Below are 6,676 nucleotides of genomic sequence, written 5' to 3'. Positions count from 1 at the left end.
AAGCTGCATCATTAGCTTTGTTATACCAGAAGTACTGTGGTCCTGCTCATAGTATGCCCTCACATCCTTGCTGGGGCTCTCAGCCCCTCCAAGAACAGCTGCTTGGGAGCTGTTCCTTGCCCCTTGCTCATTGTCTTGAATGGCACTGATGTTCTCCAGCTCACCTCTGTGCCTAGTCTTTGAAAATCTAGGTGGAAGTGTTTCCTTTGATTTGGACTGGGATCAGCTGAACATCTGCCCTTGTGCTGGGAATCCATTCAGAATGCAAACTCAAAATCCCTGAAGTGCTTGCCTTCTATTTCTAACTGTGATGATCAGCCAAAGGCTTGGCACTGATTTGTTTATGTTTAATGTATCAAATCTGTCTCTGTGAATACCTCTGTGACAGACAGACATGCCATGGACGGGTGGCATGTGTAGGAGGGGGCTCTGTTTCTGGACAAGCACCTACCTCCTCTGCTTCTGCCCCAGCCCCACCTCTTACCACTCACTTAGCAATTTCCTGGGGAGCCCCAGGAGTTCCCCAGACCACTGACAAAAGAAGTAAAGGCTCCCTCTAACAGCAAAGAGGAGGAAGCTGGAAAGAATGACAAGGTTATCTGTCCCACAACATTCCCAAATGAGGAGTGGAGACACAAGGGTCCTGAAGTGGGCCCCAGGGTATGAAGACCTCAGTTTTCCTTCTAAGTGGCTATGGAGCTGCCATTGGCAACTGCTTTGCTCTGTCATTTTGGGCTTGGTTGTGAATGCTCCCCCTGCCCCTCTCCCCAGCAGATTGTCCCTCTCTGTGATGCTTCCCTGTCCATGGCACCCTTCTGTAGGCTTTTCCAAGGTGCTGAAAAGGGCCTGGAGCAGGCAGGAGGCAGCAGGGAACAGACAGCCTGAAGAAGGGGATGAGGCTGGTGCCATGTTGTGTCCCCACTGGCCAAGTGGGACAAGGATGGAGAGGAGAGGAAGCAGAGTGGGATGTGGGGAGCTGAGTCTGGCAGCGGCTGTGTTACATAGCTGCTGTTGTTCAACTCTGTGGCTGGAGCATGGTGGGCAGGTGAGGAGTGGGGAGCCTGAACCCTCTCCTGCCTGTGGCTGCTGTTCCATTGCTGTGGCTCCCTGCTGTGTTGGCAGGCCAGTCTTGGAGCCAGCACCAGTTGTAGGTTCAACTTCACTTTTACCATCAGCAATATTAAAGACAAAAAAGGGCTGGAAGTACATGCCGGGTGTCACTCTGCCTTTTGGTTCAGTTTCTGGACAGCAAGGTAGATCAGGTAAAAGAAATGTATGCTCAGGAGGACATACAGGCATGCAGCTGTTGTGGGAGAATCTGGGCATTTGAGGGAGCAGTGAAAGGGAACACAGGAGACTGTCAATGGGACAGGTGGGGCAGGCCCTTTCACACTGTACAGCTGAAGGCAGATCATGGGCCTATCCATTCTGTAGACTGGGGTGGGCAAGCTGGTCCCTGTGGCTGGCATTAGCATCCTTGCATTGCCCGGAGCTGAACATTCATCTTGTTTTGTATTTGCTGTAAACACAAGATCACTGCCCAGTCTGTCCTTTCTCCCACCCTAGAAATGCACCTGGCCTTAGCCTGGGGAATGGCCCGGCTGCTGCTTGTAACCCTCAGCATCATATTTGCGGCTCCTTTCCTTCTGATAGCTCGGAGACCTTGATAAGGAGATTTAGATCTAGCTAGTTAACTGGAATCCATGTCTGCTGATATTTGTTCAGGTTCACAAGGATATTTTGTTACTTCATTCCTATTTAGCAACTTAATTTCCCCCAGAAATCAAAGCCTGCTGAAATCGAGTGGAGTTCAGACACATACATGTGAGCTGGCCTGTGGTGGTCACCCCAACCTGGTAGCTGTCAAAGTTCCTGTGCTCTCTTCCCTTGTCTCTTGAGCCACTTTTCTCCACTACAACAGCTGGACATGGGCTTGAGTGGTGAGGTTTCATGTCACCACAGGAGCAACTGCAGGAAACCCCTCTTGGTGCTCAACAGTTTTTCAAGGAGCTAACAAGAGTTAGCGAACTGCAGGAACAAAAGGCAGGAGCCACCAGGCAGTCAGGGATCCGCAGGAAACAGCCTCAGCAGCGAGCCAACAAGAACCTTTTTCTCAGGATCAGCTTAAGGTTAGCTTTGTGCCTCAGTGTTAAGCGTTGCATGGAGGAGGCAGAAACCTAATCAAAGTAATCCCAGGTGCTTGATCTCAGGCAGGAGAGAAGGAGGCCAAAGCCAAGCTCTTAGCTGTCATTCCAGCCTTGCAGACCCGTCTCTTCAGTGGTTGTGCAAAGCTCCTTGTAAAGCTCCTGCTGCTCTTTTTACTGATGGTGCCCTTCTCTGGAAGCGCAAACTCACTATGATATGTTATTTTACAATGTTCTCACAATCTCAAGATCTCCCCACCTAAGGTATAATGACAGTAAATTTCTGTTCAGCAGCCCAGTGCCTGCAATAGTTGCTGGGGTCAGCAACAGCTTATCATTAAACTGATGGTGCAGAGGAGGGCAGAGAGATTAGATAGCACAGAAGAGCTCCAGTGGCTGAAAAAGAGGGTGAATTTGATGTCATTGGACTGCCTGGGTATCATCTGACATCACCAAGCCCCATCCATAAGGAGGCTAGGCAGTGATAAGGGATCTTTGCTGAGGCAGGTGCTTCTGCCAGACAGGCCTCTTGCCTGTGGAGAGGCTACGACAGGCATGTAACCACATATCTCTCCTTTCTTGGTCCTGTAAAAGCACTTGGCACAAACACAGCCTAATGAGGTCCACGAGGGACTGTAATGAAATGACTGGCTTGACTGCAGTCCTTACTGGAGTTAGCTGTTCATTTCAGCTGTACACTCAGATCTCAGAGCAAACAAAGGTCTTGTTAGGAGCTAATAAGTATGTTTTATTTATTGGGTAGTATTGGTATTTTATTTGCTGGGTCCTCCAGCAGGTTCACTAGCAAGATGACCATCAAGAAAGACAGGCACTCAAAGAGTTTGAGTGACAGGCAGGTAGTTGGCTGAGTAACATGCTGAAGGCTTGTTCTACAGATGTGTACAGGTGTTTGGTAAATCATATATCCACAGCAGAGATTTTCATACAATGTCTGCTTTAGGAAGATACATGGTATTAAATAATGTCCTCATTAATCTTAAGCTTAGCCAGCCAGTAGGGTTGTAAATGTCTGTGTACCTAACATGTGACTCATACAGCATATCTTGCTGAAGAACGTATGCCAACTTTTTCCAACGCAGGCATGGCTGTAGGTGGGACACAGTGGGAAGAAAAATTCCAAATAATACAGCCCAGTTGGTGCCAGAAAGTAGAATCATAGAATCATAAAATCATAGAATAGTTAGGGTTAGAAAGGACCTTAAAGATCATCTAGTTCCAACTCCCCTGCCATGGGCAGGGACATCCCACTAAAGCAGGGTGACCAAGGCCCCATCCAGCCTGGCCTTGAACACTTTCAGGAATGGGGCATCCATCTGTGAACAGATCTTATTACTAGAACAGAGGGGGGAAAAACATCATTTAAAGTCTAGGAAAGACAAAGCTGTCTTTGTTGGAAAGAGTCTTTGAAGAGAAGTCCTGCTATGGAAAAGGTTCTATGCAACTTCTAGGGCTGATATTTTCTATAAGTCTTATATGTGATTTTATGCAATTTTTTGGAGCCTGTATTGAGTCTTAAAATTCCATCCTTTGTCATATATATAGAGAAAAAAGGGCACACAATTTCAGCACAGCAGACTCTGACCAATGTCGATCAAGCCAAATGAGAGAGGATGTTGGATCCAAGAGTGGTGCGTTGCTCTTTTCCTTGTGCGTCTGTCTGTCCTAGGTTTCCTCCCAATTTCTGGCTAAAGCAAAAAACTTCATGAGCTAAAGTAGAAAGAGTTCTGAAAGAAGCTTCTTACCACACAGACCACTGTGAAAGCTGCAAAAAGATGTGAGATGGTTTTAGATGAAGGCTTTTCCATACTGAGGACATCATAAAAATTCTTTATGTTACCTTATATATTTCGTTTTGTAGTAAATGCTGTTGCAATATTGGAGTAACGGAGGTCAATGTGAGACATCATGGAAACAGGTTATTTTATCTTAAGCCACACTGATTTCACTCACTCAGACTAATCCTCTCATAACCACATATTCACAAGCACCAAGATATACTTGTTCATTCTATTTAGTTTTCTTACAATCACATAGAAGGCTCAATGCACGAGTTCAGGAGTCCTCTTCATGTCTTCTGGGTCCCTCTTGGTTTAACCACCATATGCTCATTTTAGATACATCTTTGCATCCTTCAGGAGCTGGCAGTGACTGTGGTCTTTTGTCTCTTCATCTTTTCTTGTGTCTGACCATCATTAGGTCTGATTGTCTTTTGTCTCCTCATTTATGTACCTTATGGCTCAAACTTAGTATCATAGTATCATAGTATCACAGTATCGCAGTATCACAGTATCACAGTATCATAGTATCATAGAATAGTTTGGGTTGGAAGGGACCTTAAAGATCATCCAGTTCCAACCCCCCTGCTACGGGCAGGGACATCCCACTAGATCAGGCTGCCCATGGCCCCATCCAACCTGGCCTTGAACACCTCCAGGGATGGGGCATCCACAGCTTCCCCGGGCAACCCGTGCCAGTGTCTCACCACTCTCATGGTGAAGAAATGAGAGTGGTGAGACACTGGAACGGGTTGCCCGGGGAGGCTGTGGATGCCCCATCTTGTTCTTTATTTTAGCACCATAATCTCTAATAGTTTGATTTTTTCCTTTTATTAAGTTTTAGGTGTATTCTATTCTTTGTTTTAGGACATAGCTTTTCTTAAACTGTGCTTTGTTTTTCCCAGTCTGGATGTCCAGAGGATCTGTATGTCAATATCCTGGGATCTTAACAATCTGTTAATCTACGTACTATCAATATGTGCTGTCCTTGTAGCACTTTTTATGCCTTTCCTCCCAGTGCTTCCACATTGAGACATCTCCTTTGTTCTCCATTTTTACTATTCTTATTGTTTCTTTTAAAATTTAAAGGAAATTATGACCACTAATGACAAATATATCCTTGGTAAAGTGGTGACTTCTGGACTCCAGTGCCATTTTATGAAGAGAGAAAAAACTGTTTGAAAAGTAATAAAATCTGATCTGATTTATCTTTCCTTCTCCTTTTAAAATTCTTTCCTGCTTTATAAGAATATGAAATTCTTGATAAAAATAATAAAGTCAAATTTAATACAAATAAGCAATAAATATGTATCCAAAGAGTATATATAATTAGTCTGTGAAATTCGTTACTAAGAAAGGTCATCAAGTCAAATGACTTGGCTAGCATGTTAGTAACATTAATGTAAGTTGTAGTTACACACAGCAAGATAAGAGTAATCAGATTTCATGCTTCAAGGAATAAGAATGCCTTTCTTCTCACCACAAACAGCATTTTACAGTTAGCTGGATATCACGCATTTCCCCCCATTCCCCAGCTTTCCTTGAACTCTATGAGATATTGACAACAGAGGTCAAGACCAGGGCCTTGGTATGCAGCAGAAAAAGTTCTTTACTTACTAAAGACAAAATTTATGATACTGTAGATACTGAACCCAAGACAGAACAGAGAAACTTATATGACACTATAGGGATTCTTTTAACTATTTCAGTGGTCTCCTGCATTCAAAACAGACAGAACAGAAATGTTGCAGTCTAATCTTACAAGGACTAGCAGAGTTTTGTTCTAAGATGCTATCTAAGTTCATTGTTGAACCACAGAATCACACATTTAGGTTGGAAAAGACCTTTAAGATAATCAAGTCCAACAGTAAACCTAGAAGAGACATTTTGTTATTTTTTTTATTTACCAGATGGAAGAATGAAACCACAGCTGCTTTCTTATCACTCTGCATGTCTGGACAGGAAATAAGGTGGGTAAATCTTATCTGATCCTAAGGAACAAATCAGGCCAGGACATTTTTATGTTCATGTGGTGAAGCAAGAGGAACAGAGGTGGAAAAGTAGGAGAGATTTATGTTCCCCTTTCCCATAAGAGTGCAACTTAGAAATATGCTCTGTTTTTATGCTCAGAGTTCAAAATTTTTGCTTCCTCATTTTTTCATAGGATACTTGAAGTACAAACAATTCTAGTTACTTATATGGATTATTTAATCTCTACACAGGGGCCTCTGCCAACTTTTTCAATGTCCAAATATTATTAACATTATCCTCTCTCTTCCTTCTTCCCAGACAGCAAAAAAAATAGACTGATCAGTGTATGTGGACATGTGTGGGTGGGTGGGAGTAAAGCCAAAGGAAGCGACAGAGTTAGCTCTTAGCCCTAAATGCTTTGATTGCCTTATTCAGTGAACTAAATAACCTTAATCTGGCTTCTGTGAAATTTTAGTCTTCTGTGCTCATGAACTTCCCGTTACCAGTAACCTGTTTTTTTCATTGTTTCATCCAAACACAGCTGTTCTGGGAAGTCCTGGCCAAACAGAGAGTTAGTCTTTAAGGCAACTCAGTGATATCCCATAGAGAGTGCTGAGTATTGGAATCAAAGTCTTGAGCCAGGCTCACTTTTTGCAGCAAACAGAAATTGAGAGCAATGAGTTCCTATTGAACTGTACTGCTGACCCCAAATGCTCTTGTATTTATACCCAGAATGAGTTTTTTTCCAGGACACTGGGCTTTATT

The sequence above is a fragment of the Cuculus canorus genome, chromosome 1 (assembly GCF_017976375.1).
Source record: "Cuculus canorus isolate bCucCan1 chromosome 1, bCucCan1.pri, whole genome shotgun sequence".
NCBI lineage: Eukaryota > Metazoa > Chordata > Aves > Cuculiformes > Cuculidae > Cuculus > Cuculus canorus.
Note: the sequence above shows the minus strand (reverse complement) of the source record.